The 18235-nt window shown below is 46.1% G+C and overlaps 1 long non-coding RNA gene across 1 annotated transcript; it reads right to left on the reverse strand.

The window, feature by feature from the left end:
- Window positions 1-611: 611 nt before the first annotated feature.
- Window positions 612-10846, reverse strand: LOC141418857 (uncharacterized). The gene is made up of 3 exons (XR_012443519.1): window positions 10705-10846; window positions 4940-5046; window positions 612-1165 (listed from the first exon to the last, which is right to left on the reverse strand). It is a non-coding gene; the product is annotated as an uncharacterized lncRNA (long non-coding RNA).
- Between the last annotated feature and the right edge of the window lie 7389 nt (window positions 10847-18235).

Consider the following 18235-nt stretch of genomic DNA (forward strand, 5'->3'; position numbering starts at 1 on the left):
TTTGAGACCCCAGCCTCTTTTTCTTTTGATTCCTAACCATGTCAACAGTTGGCTCTGATATGCTACCACAGGGTCAAAACAAAAAAGCCACGGACTGAAATCTTCATTGTGTGAGCTGAAATAAACCCTTTCTCTCTATAAGTTGATTATCTCAAGTATTTGTCACAGTAATGGAAAGCTGGCTAACACACGCAGAATTTAGGGACTTAGATTTTTTTGTTATCCGTGCTATGCCACAAATCTTCTCAAAACACAGTGGCTTAAAACAGCAATAATCACTTTTGGTCTTGCACAGTCTGAGGGTTAGGAACTCCAGAGTGGCATGGCTGGATGGTTCTGGAACCATCCAGAATGATACAATCAGATGTCAGCTAGGACTCCAGTCAACTTAAAGCCTTGTTGTGAAGGATCCTCTTCCAAGGTGGACCAGCAACTCACATGACTGGCAAATTCGTACTGATTGTTGGCAAGAGGCCTCTGTTCCTGTAAGAGCACTGTTTGAGAGTGTCTCCACAACAAGGTCCCTGGTCCTCCTTTCCTTGAAACAATCTAGGAGGTCAAAGCAGAAACAGCAAACCCTTTATGACTCCACTTTAGAAGTCACACACCATCACGTCAGCCATATTTCTATTGGGATATGTCAATTGGCCAGACTCATGTTAGACTGATTTGGTAGACTTTTCTCATTCCCATTTTGCTTAAGCCACTTTGAGTTGGGCTTATGTTCTAGATGTTCAGTCCTTCTTATGCTAATTGGTCAGCACTTTTTAATAAAGATTACGATGGGCACCCAGTAGGGCAAGAGGATGAAGTTGCTAACTGCAGGATCTCAAGGAGTCGCTGGCACTACAAGTGAAGGCATGAGAATGGGGAGATGTTTACGGATTGAACTTTAGGACTTTGTACCTAAAAATTGGTGTTTAACTAGGTCAAGAGTGTCTAGGAGAGGTAAATTGTAAAGAGATTGGTTGGTTATGAAGTCTAATTATATATGGTAGATATATGTTGGTCCCATATATCCACTCTTATATATACATACTCACTGGGCAAAATTGAATACGTTGTTGCTTTTCTGAGTCTTCATGTCCTTATTTGCATAATAAATTATTCAATCTACTGTGATCAGTCAGCTAACATCCATTGAGCACCCACTATATGCCAGGTCCTATCAAAAAAGCAATAACAGGTGTCAGCTTCAAGGTTTTTACAGTTTGACCGGAAATATGAATATGGTTTAAGAAGTGATGTGATGGATAGACAAATGGTGTCTGAGGTCATAACGGGAATTCATCTCACACGATTGCATATGCATAGACTTTCTGGATGGGAGGCTGTTTAACCTGAGTTTAACTGACAAGTTAGAAGAGCATAACAAACAAGGAACACAACTAAAACAAGGTAGCCCACTGGGGAAATTGTCTACGTGGGCATAGCCTAAATTCCAGAGAAGGAGGAGATCTCAAAGAGACTTGGTCAGATTACTGAAGGCTTTGTGGACTATGCCAAGGAGGTGATGGTGAGGAAGAACCAGGAGGGTTTGAGTAGAGTGGAGAAATTTCAGAAAGGTATTTTAGGAAGGTGGTACCATTAACCACGAATGGTAGCAAGAATGTAGCTAGGCCTGTATTGCAGTAATATGTTGATGTATAGGTAGCTTAAACTTTAATGGCTTACAAAGATTTATCATTTGCCACAGTTCTGTGAATTAGCTGGGCTCGACTGAGCAGTTCTGCTCCATGAGGTGGCAACTGTGTTTACCAGTTAGTTGGCTGGCCCGTCTTCACGCATGTGTCTGGTATGTGCCAGTTGGGGTGGCTGGAACGGGTGGAAGCTCAGTGGCTCTCTCACCACCTGGCTTCTTACCATTTGGTACTCTAGTTCAGTGACTGTCACATAGACAGGATTTTCTCCCACAGCGGACACCTGGCTATATCTAGAGACACTGTGGTTGTCATAACTGGAGCATCTCATAGGTAGAAACTAAGGCTGTCGTTAAACATCCTATAATACACAAGACAGCCCCCAGCACAAAGAATTATCTAACCTGAAATTTCAACAGGGCCAACACTGAGAAACAGTGGCCAAGCCTGTGTTTTCACATGGCGACTTGGACCCTATATTCATCAGTTTTATTGTCACTGAAAGCAGATACCTGACAGAAATGACTTAAAGGAGGAAGGATTTATTTTAGCTCACAGTTTCAGAAATTGCAGTTCATACTCGTTGACTTGATTGATTCTGGGCCCATGGTGAGCCAGAGCTTCACGACAGCAAGAGCGAGTGGAAGAGGCCAGCTGTTCACCTTGTGGTGGACAGGAAGCAGAAGGGACAAGGAACCAGGTAGAACCTTCAAAGACATGTCCCCAATAACTAACCTACTTCCTCCAACTAGACCCCACCTTCCTAAAGTTTCCAGAACCTCTCAAAATAGTACCACCAGCTGGAGACCAATCCATAACAGACCCCAAGAACATAAAAAGAGAAGCTGCTCTGGAACTCACATGACGTCACTTCCTTCACATCCCATTGGTCAAAGCAAGTAAGGTGGCCAGCGTTGATTCAAGGGAGAGAAGAATTGGTCCTGCTCCCCATCTGTGTGCAGACACCAACCTACTTTCTATCTCTATAGGTTTTTGGTGACCAATCTACCAAAGTCAGGAAGACTACTGAGTGAAAGACGTTTGTGTGAGACTGAAGCTGTTTGTGGATCAGGCAAAGGTGTGTCCTCATGAGAAAATGAAATCATGGCAGTTGAAAACGCTCTGCAAAGTGTTTCATAGATAATCTAGTTTCATAATCCACACTGTCCCCAACCAGCAACTGCTGTCCCCAGCAGTTTTTCATTAAGCCAAACTCTCTTTCACTAGGCCTCTGCTCAGTGTCTACCCTATCCCGCTGCCCTCTGTCAAGTTCAGCAAAAGCTTCTGCTGACTCTGGAAGAATCTAGAGATTGACCACTGCAGTGAAAGTCTCAAAGCATCCCCTGGGGCCCCTAATCACAAAACATCTGCTTGTCATTCTCCCCTGTCCCTCTGGGTTTTAGTGAGAAAACTGCTTTCAATCTCAGTAATGACGACTTAAAAACCAGGCCTCCTGGCTTCTAAGAAGACATCTTTAATTTGTAGGGTGCCAGTTACCCCCTCATTATAATTTGCCAAATAGTGGCTTGTCATGCCTCCTGTCACCAATCTGTGAACAACAGAAAGATGAGAAAAACGTCCACGTTAAGAATCAGAGGGTGGTGGGTCCTCAAGGGGAAGAAGCAGCTTAGGGAATGTATGATTCAAACCGAGAGGATGGATCTGCCCAGGGTCACCTGCAGTTGCAGAGTGGCAGAATGGGCACTGCCACTGAAGTCTCCATGCTGGCTGGCACCTAAACCCCTCTCCCAGAGCGATGAAAGGTTAGCCCTGTCTGCCCTGTGCCGCCTGGAGTCTCTGCACTCAGACCACCCATCAAAGTGGCAATTGGTGTGTCCTGGTTTTTCCATAATTATCGGTGTGAGGACAAGAGAGCCACAGAACCAGGAGGTGGAAACAGTTCCTCTGGGGCGCTGGGACGGGGAAGACATGGTTTCACATCAACATTAAATACTTTTGCTGGACCATGGTGGCTCACCCCTATCATCTCAGCTACTTAGGAGGCTGAGATCAGAAGGATTGCAGCTCGAGGCCAGCCTGGAAAATAGTTCTTGAGACCTGCATCTCCAAAACAACCAGAATAAAATGGACTGGAGGCATGGCTTAAGAGGTAGAGCACCTGCTTTGTAATCTTTTTTATTTTTTAGTTTTTGCGGAACTGGGGTTTGAACTCAGGGCCTACACCTTGAGCCACTCCACCAGCCCTTTCTTGTGATTTTTGTTTTTTGAGATAGGGTCTCAAGAACAATTTGCCCGGGACTGGCTTCGAACCGTGATCCTTCTGGTCTCTGTCTGCTGAGTAGCTGGGATTACAGGTGTGAACCACTGGTGCCCGCCTCTGCTTTGTAAACCTGAAGCCCCTGAGTTTAAATCCCAGTACAACCAGTGAAAAAAAAAAGAAGAAAAAAAAGAAAGATTAAACACTTTTTACTTGGTAGTAAGGCCTGCTTTTCACACAGATAGAAGTGGGGAGAAAGGACCCTCAAACCATGGGTTTCAATCCAGTGGAATGTTGTTAGATCTTTAGTTTTCCTTGGGACAATATGAAAAGAAGTTCCTGGAAGGAGTGCCGTGGCCATCACAAAGAGGGGACTCTACTTCCTCTTTTTCCTGCTATCTACTGTCTGGTTTCACACAGTCTCCAGAGGACTCCTGAATACAGGGCCCCGACCTTCTCCTTCCTTCAACCTGCTGGAGCTGCTTCTCTGCTTTAAATACTCCCCTGTCATCCTGGGGAAGGTCCAGTCTCCTCTTTTCTATCTTATTTTTTTGGTGATGGTAGGAATTGAACTCAGGGCTTCCTCATGCACACGAGGCAAAAGCTGTGCCACTGAGCTACACTCCCGACTCCCTCTTCATCTCGTCTTTCTCTCGGTGATGTGCACGTTACTCCCTAGCTCTCTGCTCTAGCCCTGGTCTCAGCTTTTCATTTTGATTGTGTAATGGATTCGATCCGTGCCTCCCTCATTAGGCTGTGTCCTGACAAGTTAAGGACCTCATTTATTTTACTCACCAACTTATATTCCCAGTGCTCAGTCCCTGAAACCTAACATATTACAACTAACATTTGCTGAATGTTAATTTGCTGGGGGTGTGGGCTCTGTGGTAGAGCCCTTGTCTAGCACACACAGGGCCCTGGGTTTGATCCCTAGCACCACAAACAAAATAAATGAATAAATAAAAATAAATGAACAAATTGCTGAATAAATGAATGATTGCATAAGGGGCCAGGATAATCTAGACCAACACTTCCAGTTCCCAGTAAAGAATCAGTAGCCCCGAGATGGGCAATGACTTACCCAGCATCACACAGCAGACATCTAATAGTTCCTTGGTGATTAGTCACTTTTAAAAAAATTCCTTGAGCTTGCTGGGTGCCTGTGGCTCACGTCTGCAATCCTAGTTACTGAAATCAGGAAGATCAAGGTTCAGGGACAACCAAGGAAAATAGTTTGCAAGACTCCCATCTCCAAAAGAAGCAAAGCAGAATGGACTGGAGGTGTGGAGCAAATGGTAGAGTGCCTGTTTGCAAGCATGAAGCCTTGAGTTCAAACCCCAGTCCCACCAGGGAAAAAAAAAAAAAAAAAGAAAAGAAAAAATTCTTGTTCCTGAGACAGGACCATGTCAACGAAGGTCAAAGCTGTAAGACTGAGCTGTTTTCTAAGCTCTCTTAGTCTGTTTGTGCTGCTAATAGCAGACTTTCTGAGACTGGATCGTTTATAAAGAACTCAAATTTACTTCTCACTGTTCTAGAGTCTGCAAAGTCCAGAATCAAGGGACTTTCTAACATGAACCTTGCTGTTACATCTTTTGGAGAGGTAAAATGCTGTGTCTTTACCTGCACGAAGGTACAAGGGCAAAGGGTTAAACTCCTTCAAGCCCTTTTATCAGGGCACCTAATCCTATTCCCGAAGATTCAACCCTCTTAAAATTCCCACCTCTTAATATTGTCATATTTGGCAGCCTCTGAATTTTAGAGGGGATGCGTTTGAACCATCACAGTCCTTCATCTTAACAGGAGACTCCATGTTAAGGAATTCTAAACCAGGTTCTTAGGTTTTTGTTTTTTTTTTTGCAATACTGGGATTTGAACTCAGGACCTTACAGTCACTAGGCAAGTGCTCTACCACTTGAGCCACTCCTCCAGCCCTCAATCCAAATTAATGCAGAGGATTCCAGGATATAGGCACCCCTTAAATTATGCACAGGTATTTTGGGGAGCCCAATTCAGTAAAGAGGCTGCGAGGCTTCCTTCTGATCTCTCAAGCGTGGCTGAAGTGGTGGTGTCCTTGCCTAGCAAGTGGGAGGCCCTGGGTTCAATCCCTACTAGCAAAAAAAAAGCATTCCCCCAAATGCTAAAACCATGCACGCACGCTGTTGAAATTCTTCCTTTTTAGCTAGAAAGGCCATTCTAAGGCCCAATAATTTCTGGTGACAAAAACATGGCTTGGTGTGAGGACAAGCAGTGACGAGGTTACGTGTCACATGGGATCAGAGAGAAATGCATTCTCAGCTTCAGTTGGCTGAAGGTATCAGGGAAAGCTTCCTGGAAGAGGTGTCAATTGAGCTGAACTACAATAGAGTACAAGGCCTGAGAGATTGGGAGGGTGTGGGAAGGCAGTGGAGCCCTGGTTCCCTTCTGGTGGCCTTCATGTCCAAAAGGAGGACCCGTCTAAACTGTCCAGTGTTGGAGTAATTCTTTATTCAGCAACCAGCCTGGCTGTTGAGTTTCTTTCTTTCTTCTTCCTTTAGAAGAAAAAAATGGTCTGGTTTTATGATGCCAACTATGCCAGCAGCCCTTTGGCCCCTCTGTTGAATTATTCACCCTGCAAGATGAATTATTAATTTCCAATTTTGTACAGCAAATGCCAGACACAGGTAGAAATGGAGCTGAGAGCCGGGCATGGAACCATAGATCTCCCCAGGTTCCCTGAAGCATGGCTTGCTGGGGCCAAGAAATTATGCAGGAATCCACATTTGCCCTGGAATGCACTGGACCAAGGAAGAAGCTGGCACAAGATTCGGGAGCCCCTGAAGTGGCTGGGCTCTGTCGCCTGCCAGCGCTCAGGCCTCTGTCTCTGCTGAGCTTTAGCGCAAGCTCTTGGGGAACTCAGACTTCCAGCTGAGCCTCGACGCCAAGTGACCCTGGCTTAGTCAAGCCAGGTTTCTCAACTTCAGCTCTGTTAATATTTTGACCTGGTTCATTCTTCATTGTGAAGGGCTGTTTTGTTACTTGGGAGGCAGAGATCAGGAGGATCGTACTTCAAGGCCAGCTCAGGCAAATGGTTCTTGAGACCCCATCTCCAAAATAAGCAGAGCAAAATGGACTGGAGGCGTGGCTCAAGTGGTAGAGCGCCTGCTTTGCAAGCATGAAACCCTGAGTTCAAACCCCAGTCCCCCACCAAAAAAAAGAAAAAAAAGTTTGTTTTTTTGTGATAGAGTCTCACTCTGTGGTCCAGGCTGGCCTTGAACTCATGATCCTCTTGCCTCTGCCTCCCTAGTGCTGGGATTATAAGTGTGATTACAGGTGTGAGCTGCCAGCGCCCAGCGCCGGGCTTTTTCTTTCATATTTAAGTTCAAGTGTTGGTTAGGATTGCGTTCAGCTGCAGGTAACAGAACAACCCCTTTAAGTTGCTTTGGGCAGTGACCCCATGTAACTGGAGGTTCAGAGGTAGCGCCTTGAAGTTCAGGTTTGGTTGATCCAACCACTCACCCATGTCCTCTGTCCTGTTCTTTCTCTTTGTCCTGCAGTAAGAGTGAGGGATTCAACTGACTCATAGTGCACCTTCCGTGTTCCCTTCAGCGGCAGAAAGGACCCATCTGTCCCAGCATTCCAAGCCTGAATGTCACACGGGCTGGGCTACTTAGACCACATGCACATCCAAAAATTAGTGCCTGCCTTAACCGGAATGGATGTGCAGGTTGGTTTAACCCCATCGGGATCCACCCCTGGAACTTGTTACAGGATTGTGTGCCATAATGAGCTAAGCACCAATAGAATCCAGGGGCTGTCCTGAGCCAATCATCACAGCTGGAAGGGAGGAAGAGACTGTGTTTATTGGGACATGACCAATCCTTGGAGTTGGGGGACTGGGGAGAAGGGGGAGGCCAGCCTCATCCAATCACAGGGACAGGGACTTTCCAATTCCAAAATAGAGATGCTGCTACCAGAAAAGAAAAATGGCACACAAGGGAGGGGTGAGGATAGGTAAGACACCTAAAAAGTTAGCTAGCATTTGTTGCCCTCAATGCAGAGAAACTAAAGCAGATACCTTAAAAGCAACTGAGGCCAATAGGAGAAGGGGACAAGGAACTAGAGAAAAGGTGAGATCAAAAATAATTAACCTAGAAGGAAATCAATGTGAGTCAATGCCCTGTATAGCTATCCTTATCTCAACCAGCAAAAACCCTTGTTCCTTCCTATTATTGCTTATACTCTCTCTACAACAAAATTAGAGATAAGGGCAAAATAGTTTCTGCCGGGTATGGAGGGGGTGGGGGGAGAGGGAGGGGGTGGTAAGGGAGGGGGTGGGGGCAGGGGGCAGAAATGACCCAAGCATTGTATGCACATATGAAAAATAATAAATAAATAAATAAATAAAAGAAAAATGGACGTGCGGCAGGCAAGAATAAAAGGTGCCCACTGCACACACGAGATCAAGAGAGCGGGGCACGTTAATAGATCTGTCTAACAGATCAGGGACGTCCTGTGCACCACGCTGATGCTCTCCAGCTCACCTTTGCTCTCAGATGCAACTTGACTGCCTCTTGCCTCTCTCACTTCACGCCATGGGGTGTGGGGGTGTCCACCAGGCTCAATAGCCACTCTTGTGTAACCAGGAAGCATGGGACATTTTAGTGGGCCAGGAGGCAACCCTTGACCAACGGGATGGGAGCTGATTGACGAATGTGGGGACGGTCCTTTAGTCCTTGGCGTGAGGGTTTCCATGGTACGCTTCCTGAGCGTCTGAGGTCTGCAGGGATGGGGTCACAGTGTCATTCCTTACTCTGGCTCTTGCTCCTTGCCTATCCTTTACTTCAGCTCCCTGAGCCTGAGGCCACTTCCTAAATTAACTAGAAGCTTTGTTCCAGACTCTGCTTTGGGGGGATTTAGCTAGTCTGAGATTTAGATTTTTTTTTTCTTTTTTGGCAGTACTGGGGTTTGAACTCAGGTCTCACACTTGCTAAGCAGGCGCTCTACCACTAGAGACACTCCACCAGTCATATTTTGTATTGGGAATTTTTGAGATAGGGTCTTGGGAACTATTTGCCCAAGGTTGGCTTTGAACCGTGATCCTCCTGATCGCTGCCTTCTGAGTAGCTGGGATTACAGGCGTGAGCCACTGGTGCCCAGCTACATTTTTCCTTATACTTGTTAGACAACATGTAAAAAAAGCAATGAAAGTGTGGGAGAGGGGCTGGGATGTAGCTCAGTGGGAGAGCATTTGCTTATCCTGGGTCAGGGACCAGGCTCCTTCCCATCACTTCAAACAAACGAAAAGTAAGTTTTGTGCCTTTATTTCCAAAAATTGTTTTTGGTGGGACTGGGGTTTGAACTCGGGACTTCGTGCTTCCAAAGCAGGGGCTTCACAGCTTGAGCCACACCTCCAGTCCATTTTGCTCTGGTTATTTTGGAGATGGGGGTTCTCTATTTGACCAGGCTGGCCTTGTACTGTGATCCTCCCAATCTCAGCCTTACGAAGTAGCTAGGATTACAGGCATGAGCTACCATGCCCGGCTAATTTTGTGCCTTTGTGTTTACTGCCTGCTGGTTGGGGGCTGCACTCAGTGGCTGAAAGTCAAGATTCCGGCAGAAGGTACCAACACGCAGCTGTTATGCCCAGTGTCCCAAGATGACCTGCTGCCCAAAGAAGCTGTCAGAGGCTGACTGTGGGCCTTGAGGACTTTAACAAGGTGTCACCAGTCAACCAGGGAAGGCCGCCCTGCCTCCATCTGAGCTCCTGATTCTGACTGATGGATGAGGATGCCAACGTATTCTCAATGCTATTCGGCATGAAGTACTTGCTTAGGGTGGCTTGCCAGTGACAAGACAGAAAGCAGCTTTGCAGAGGTAGTGAGAAGGAGCTGGAGAATAGGGCTGTCACACTGTCTCTTGTGACTGTCTCTCCCCCACTGCCCGCAGACGTGTTGTTTCAATGCTCTTTGTTTCCTGTACCCCTGGGTTCAGTGTCATCTCCTGATACCCAGTGACAAGCCCTGACACTGTTTGGACCAGTGTGCCATTTTTCTCGACCCTCTGGCCCCTACCCAGCTGCATACTACGCCTGCCTCCTAGTACGGCCCCGGCCACCTGCCCTGGAGTCAAACCTTCCTTGGTTCTTGCTGATGGCCAGTGGGGTCCCAGCTCCAGTGCTTCTTGCCTTTTGACAGTCTCTAACTCCCTGTTGGAAAAATCACAGCAGGAAGAGCTGGTGGAACAAATGGTTCAAATGGTAGAGTGCCTGTCCAGCAAGTGTGAGGCCCTGAGTTCAAATCCCACTGCCACCAAAAACAAAAGAAAGAAAGGAAAACCACAGCAGTGCATTCAAGGCGTGAAGCGACCCCCATTTACAGATCTGGCAATATTTCTGTTTGTGACAGGCACACCTGGGAGAGTTGAGGTGGGGCTGAATAGTCACACATTAGTCCCAGATTGCTTATTTATTTTTGCAGTATTGGAGTTTGAACTCAGGACCTATACCTTGAGCCATTCCACCAGTCCTTTTTTGTGATGGTTTATTTTCTTCAAGATAGGGTCTCATGAACTATTTACCCAGGCTGGCTTTGAACTGCGATCCTCCTGATCTCTGCCTCCTGAGTAGCTGGGATTACAGGCGTGAGCCATGATGCCCAGCCCAGATTGATATTGTTCAGTGGCTCTCCATGAACAGTTAAAGGGCCTGGGTGGGGCGTTCCAGCTTCAACCCCATCTTGTCTTGTCAGATAACCAACTGCATTGAACCAGGTATGTTCCACAATCATCCCAAGCTCCCTCCAGCTCCCGTACCTGGGCCCCAGCTGGTCCTGGAGTAGGGTGCTCTGCCCACTTCCTTTCCCCTTTTACCTGGCAAGCTTTGAATCATCTTTCAGTCCCAACGAAGTGCCACTTCTCTAGGATGTCCTTGTCCTCCCAAACCGAATCAAGGTGTGAGCTTCCAAGTTGCTTAAAATAAAGCTTAGCATGTTGCTTGGTACTCATGTGCTGGCCTCCTGCAGCAAAGATAAATTCTTAGACACGCAAGTGCTATTTCCAGGTCACCCATCAGGCCTTCAGGGCCAAACCCTGTGCTTGGCATAGAAAAGGTGCTCAGTGATTGTTGAATGACTATCAGGAGACAGATTAGAGGCTCAGGGTGTAGCTTAGTTGTAGAGGACTGCTTAGCATATGTGAGGCCCTAGGTCCTATCCTTGGCACCACAAAAACAACAACAAAATCTCAAAGTAAGTCGGGTGCCTGTGGCTCATACCTGTAATCCCAGCTACTCAAGGGGCAGAGATCAGGAGGATTGCGGTTCAAAGCCAGCAAATAGTTCAGGAGACCCTATCTTGAAAATACCAAACACAAAACAGGGCTGGCACTATTCACAATAGCCAAGTTATGGAAACAGCCAAGATGCCCCACCACTGACGAATGGATCAAGAAAATGTGGTATCTATACACAATGGAATTTTATGCAGCCATGAAGAAGAATGAAATGTTATCATTCGCTGGTAAATGGATGGAATTGGAGAACATCATTCTGAGTGAGGTTAGCCTGGCCCAAAAGACCAAAAATCGTATGTTCTCCCTCATATGTGGACATTAGATCAAGGGCAAACACAACAAGGGGATTGGACTTTGAGCACATGATAAAAGCGAGAGCACCCAAGGGAGGGTGAGGATAGGTAAGACACCTAAAAAACTAGCTAGCATTTGTTGCCCTTAATGCAGAGAAACTAAAGCAGATACCTTAAAGCAACTGAGGCCAATAGGAAAAGGGGACCAGGAACTAGAGAAAAGGTTAGATCAAAAAGAATTAACCTAGAAGGTAACACCCACGCACAGGAAATCAATGTGAGTCAATGCCCTGTATAGCTATCCTTATCTCAACCAGCAAAACCCCTTGTTCCTTCCTATTATTGCTTATACTCTCTCTACAACAAAATTAGAAATAAGGGCAAAATAGTTTCTGCTGGTTATTGGGTGGGGGGAGAGGGAGAGGGTGGGGGCAGGGGGGAGAAATGAACCAAGCCTTGTATGCACATATGAATAAGAAAATAATAAAAAATTAAAAAAAATAAACAAACAACAACAACAACAAAAAAAACAGGGCTGGCGAGGTGGCTCAAGTGGTGGAGTGCCTGCATAGCGAGCGGGAGGCCCTGAGTTCAAATCCCAATACTGCCAAACTCCCCGCCCCCAACCCTCACAGTATCCAGGTTTCAGGAGTATTTTGGAAGAAATGAAATTGCACATACACTGTAGTGACCGTTAGTATAATTTGGTGTCTTGAATCATGACAGGGCATTACTTACTGCCTACATTCTCACCGTGAAAGAGGCCAGTAGGTCAGTGTTATTTATTCAGAGAGTTTCAGCTTCTATAATCAAACTCAACTACCTAAGACCTTACATATTTTAGCGTTTTGTTGTTTTTGGTGGGACTGGGGTTTGAACTCAGGGCTTTGAGCTTATAAAGCAGGTGCTCTACTTCTTGAGCCTCACCTCTAGTCCATTTTGCTCTGGTTATTTTGGAGATGGGGCCGGGGTCTCAGGAACTATTTCCCTGGGCTGGCCTCCAACCTGGATCCTCCCAATCGCACTCTTTCAAGTAGTTAGGATTACAGGTGTGAGCCACCAGCACCTGGCAAAATTTCAGGTTTCATAGAATATATAAAAGCAGAAAAGAATTAATCTGCATGTTAATATGATATACTAATATTACAAAGTTACGTCAATATATTAAATATATATTTAAAATTCACAGAAGCACAGAGTTTAAATTATCATTGAAGACAGGAAGAAAATAAGAATCTAACCACACAAGAACTGTGTTTTTCCTTCCAGCCCTTGCCTGGAGGCAGTGGTGTTTTTCCTAAGTCGGGCCCATGTCCTTTCTAGTCTCTCACTTAACGTTACAAAATATCCCACATTTTTTCACATTGGAATCATGACCTTTGAAGCTAAAAGGAACGATAGAAATGGTTCCATCCATCTGTTTTATTTTTAGAAATAAGAAAACTGAGGCCCCATGCCATGACTGGCTCCCAACAGAAGGACAGCTCTAGTTTCTTAACTTTCTGACCTGTGATGTCACCTTCCTGCCCCACAGCCTTTGAGATTTCTTAGACACTTTCTCCATTTTTGGTTCTGAACAGGAAAAAGCTTTGCAACAAGAATTTGGAACACAGGGACCATAATTGGACTTGGGTGCATTAGAGTTTAACGACATATTACATTTTATATTCCAGCTGGGTGCTGGTGCTTCACGCCTGTAATCCTAGTTAATTAGGAGGCTGAGATAGGGAGGATCGAGACTCCAGGCCAGCCCAAGCAAATAGTTCACAAGATCCCATCTCCAAAATAGCCAGAGCAAACTGGGCTGGAGGAGTGGTTCAAGCAGTACAGTGCCTGCTTTGCAAGTGCAAAGCCCTGAGTTCAAACCCTAGTACCACCAAAAAAACCATTTTTTAATATCCCCATGGAAGTCTCATACACTGCTGGAGGGAGGGCAAATTAAATTGGTAATTATCACTTTGGAAAACCTGTAGAGAGGGTTTCCCAAAGCTAAACAACTACGTACCTTTGACCGGCAGTTCCTTTGTGGAATATTCTCCTATCAGAAATGAGAACTTAGGCCAGGTGCTGGTGGCTCCTGCCTATAATCCCAGCTACTTGGGAGTCTGAGATTGGGAGGATTGTGGTTTGAGGCCAGCCTGGGCAAATAGTTCTTGAGACCTCATCTCCAAAATAACCAGAGTAAAATGCACTGGAGGAGTGGCTCGAGTGGTAGAGCACCTGTTTTGCAAGTGTGAACCCCTGAGTTCAAATCCCAGGTCCCCCACCCTCTAAACAACAACAACAAAAAGAGAACTTAAGTCCAACAAACAGGCTAGGCACCAGTGGCTCACACCTGTAATCCCAGCTACTCAGGAGGCTGAGATCAGGAGGATCATGGTTTGAAGCCAGCCTGGGCAAATAGTTCGTGAGACCCTATCTTGAAAAACCCCTCATAAAAATAGGGCTGGTGGAGTGGCTCAAGGTGTAGGCCCTGAGTTCAAATCCCAGTACCATAAAAAAAAGTTCAGCAAACAACATGTGCAAGAATGTTCATAGCGTTCTTATTCACAGTGCCAGAAATTGAACACATCCAATAGAACAGGTAAATAATTTGTCCATTTGTACAAAAAAAATACCCCACAACAGTGAAAAACAATGCAGGCTGGGGACATAGCTGAAGAAGTAGAGTGTCTGCCTAGCAAGTGTGAGGCTCTGGGTTCAATCCCACCCTGTCTCCAGCACTACAAAAAAAAGAAAAGGAAAAAAGAAAGAAAAGGCAGGCAGGAAGGGAGAGAGAGGGAGGGAAAGAGGGAAGGAAGAAAGAAAAGAAAGAGATAGAGAAAGAAAGGAAGAAGGGAAGGAAGGGGAGGAGGGAGAGAAGAAAGGAAGGAAGGAAGCAGTGAGGGAAGACAGGGAAGGAAGGGATGGAGGGAAGGAAGGAAAAGAATCTCTATACTGTCAAATCCCGAGTGCGTCTGAGGAGCACAATGCTGAGTGAAAGAAGCCAGGCATGACAGGAAATGCACTGCATGGATCCATTTTTGTAAACTTCAAGAAAGAGCAACCTACAGCAGTAAAAGGAGCTGTGGCGGACTGGGCGCGGCTCAGTGGTGGAGGCTTGCTGGTATGGGAAAGACCCTGGGCCCTTTCCCAGCACTGGGAAACAAACGTAAGAGCAGGAAAAAAATACACATGCACTTTTAAATAAAGATAGCTACATTTCAAACATAAATCATAATGGTGTGCTAATTTCCTATAATTTTTTTTGAATGGTGCTGGGATTTGAACTCAGGGCCTCACACTTCCTAGGCAAGTGCTTTACCACTTGAGCCAGGCCTCCAGCCCTTATTCTTTTTTTTTTTTTAATTTTTATTTTATTATTTTTCATATGTGCATACAATGCTTGGGTCATTTCTCCCCCCTGCCCCCACCCCCTCCCTTACCACCCACTCCGCCCCCTCCCTCTCCCTGACACCCCCTCGATACCCGGCAGAAACTATTTTGCCCTTATCTCTAATTTTGTTGTAGAGAGAGTATAAGCAATAATAGGAAGGAACAAGGGTTTTTGCTGGTTGAGATAAGGATAGCTATACAGGGCATTGACTCACATTGATTTCCTGTGTGTGGGTGTTACCTTCTAGGTTAATTCTTTTTGATCTAACCTTTTCTCTAGTACCTGTTCCCCTTTTCCTATTGGCCTCAGTTGCTTTAAGGTATCTGCTTTAGTTTCTCTGCGTTAAGGGCAACAAATGCTAGCTAGTTTTTTAGGTGTCTTACCTATCCTCACCCCTCCCTTGTGTGCTCTCGCTTTTATCATGTGCTCAAAGTCCAATCCCCTTGTTGTGTTTGCCCTTGATCTGATGTCCACATATGAGGGAGAACATACGATTTTTGGTCTTTGGGGCCAGGCTAACCTCACTCAGAATGATGTTCTCCAATTCCATCCATTTACCAGTGAATAATAACATTTCGTTCTTCTTCATGGCTGCATAAAATTCCATTGTGTATAGATACCACATTTTCTTAATCCATTCGTCAGTGGTGGGGCATCTTGGCTGTTTCCATAACTTGGCTATTGTGAATAGTTCCAGCCCTTATTCTTATTAATTATTATTATTTTAATCTTTGTTTTCACTGGTACTGGAGAAAACATTTCTTTTGGGTCACGGTTTTAGTTTAGAAATGGCCCCATTGCTTTGGGGCTTTGAGGTGGGAGTATGCAGCAAAGCAAAAGTGCTTGCCTCATTTGCAGGAAGCAAACGATAGAAAAAGTAAGGGGTAGGTGCCCCAAAGCTCCTCCAAGGGCACACCTCCAATGACTTAAGGAGCACCCCCCCTTAAAGGTTCCACCACTCCCCAGTCAGGCCACCCTGGGGAAGAAGCTTTTAACATATGTGTTTCTGAGAAACATTCAACATCCAAACTTAATTCACTTTGTGCATGAAATAAAAATTTAAACATATTTTATGCTCCCCAAACTGGTGCAATCTGATTAAGGAATGCACTCAGTGTTACTAACTGTATCGTGCCAATTAATTTCCTGGTTTTGATAATGCACTATAGTTATGTGAGATGTTATCATTGAGGAAGTTGGTTCATGTGTACTCAGAACCTCTGTACTATTTTTGCAACTTCTTGTGAGACTACAAACTACAAAGTTAAAGAAAAATTCTTTTTCTTTCTTTCTTTCTTTCTTTCTTTCTTTCTTTCTTTCTTTCTTTCTTCCTTCCTTCCTTCCTTTCTCTCTCTCTCTCTCTCTCTCTCTCTCTCTCTCTCTCTCTCTCTCTCTCTCACAGCAGGAGCTCTACCACTTGAACCACGCCTCCAGTCCATTTTGCTCTGGTTTTTTTGGAGATGGGGGTCTATTTGCCCACACTGGCTTCAAACCACAATCCTCCCAATCTTCACCTCCCAAGTAGCTAGGATTACAGGCATTAGCCACTGGCGCCCGGCTCCAGTGGATTCTTAAGCAGGACAAAGCATTGCATCCCAGGGGGGGACCAGGATATTGAGATGCCAAACTGAGGTGGGGCCGGTTGGGGTTAAAACTGGTTGAGAAGCTGGCACTAAATGCCTTCCAGGTTCTCTGAGCGTCTGTTGGGCTGTATAAAACCCTCTTGATGGCTACTGATTGGTGGAGGGGACTTCTCTATCTGATGTGAACTTGCAATTTCATGCCCATTTCAAAAACCCCACCCCCACTCCCATCCCGCACACGTATAGGGCTGCAAATGGTAACCTTTACACAATGACTTTTTTTTTTTTTAGGTACTGGGGTTTGAACTCAGGGCCTACAGCTTGAGCCACTCCACCAGCCCTTTTTTTGTGCAGGGATTTTTCAAGATAGTCTCATGGACTATTTGCCGAGGCTGGCTTGGAAACTTGATCCTCCTGATCTCAGCCTCTCAAGTAGCTAGGATTACAGGCAGAGCCACCAGTGCCCTGCTAAACATTACTCTTTTAATTGCATTCCTCCTACCTTCAACCAAACTTACAGAGAATTTTCTTTTAAGGAATTTTCTTTTCTAAGTGGTTTCAGACTCTCCTTTCTTTCCTGTAATGTAGCTACCCACCCATCCACCCACTCATCCATCTATTCATCCAGCCAGCCATCTACCCACCCATCCACCTATCCATCCACCCATCTACCCACCCATCCACCTATCCATCCACCCATCCACCTATCCATCCATCCACCCACCCATCCACCCACCCATCCACCCATCCACCCACCCACCCATCCATCCATCCATCCACCCACCCATCCACCCATCCACCCACCCATCCACCCATCCATCCACCCATCCACCCATCCATCCACCCATCCATCCATCCACCCATCCATCCATCCATCCACCCACCCATCCACCCACCCATCCACCCACCCATCCACCCATCCACCCATCCATCCACCCATCCATCCATCCACCCATCCATCCATCCATCCACCCACCCATCCACCCACCCATCCATCCATCCATCCACCCATCCACCCATCCATCCATCCACCCACCCACCCATCCACCCACCCACCCATCCACCCATCCACCCACCCACCCATCCATCCACCCATCCACCCACCCACCCATCCATCCACCCACCCATCCACCCACCCACCCATCCATCCATCCACCCATCCATCCATCCATCCACCCATCCACCTGTCCATCCATCCATCCACCCACCCATCCACCCACCCACCCATCCACCCATCCACCCATCCATCCATCCATCCATCCATCCACCCACCCATCCACCCATCCACCCACCCACCCACCCATCCACCCATCCACCCACCCACCCACCCACCCACCCACCCATCCACCCATCCACCCATCCACCCATCCACCCATCCACCCATCCACCCATCCATCCATCCATCCATCCATCCATCCACCCATCCATTTTTTGGTTTTCTTTTCTTTTTTATATATCCATCTCCCTCCCTCCGTCTCTCTCCCTTCTTCCTTTTCTTCTATCATCAAACCTTGTCTGTTCCTCTTCTCCAACCCCTCTCAATCACTCCACCTCAGTGAGCAGCCACGATGAGTGGGCATTTTTGCTTTGATGCCCCTGGCTCTCAGTACTGAGCATGTTGGTGAATTCAAGAGTTGGGACATCTAGAATTATTTCCTTGCTCTTCCCTGCTCCAACCTCTGGTGACCTATGGGCAGGCCTCTAATTTGTAAGTGTGGGTTTACCTGTTAGGAAAATGGGTTGAATAATAGCTGCTTCCTCCCTCACCAGGGTGTTGAACTTTAATTACTGTTTGCAATGTTGCTTAAGATGTAGAGATGAAAGCTAGTTTTAAAAGTCCATGTTACTGGCATTAGTAA

This window comes from Castor canadensis, chromosome 18 (genome assembly GCF_047511655.1).
Source record: "Castor canadensis chromosome 18, mCasCan1.hap1v2, whole genome shotgun sequence".
NCBI classification, from domain to species: Eukaryota; Metazoa; Chordata; class Mammalia; order Rodentia; family Castoridae; genus Castor; species Castor canadensis.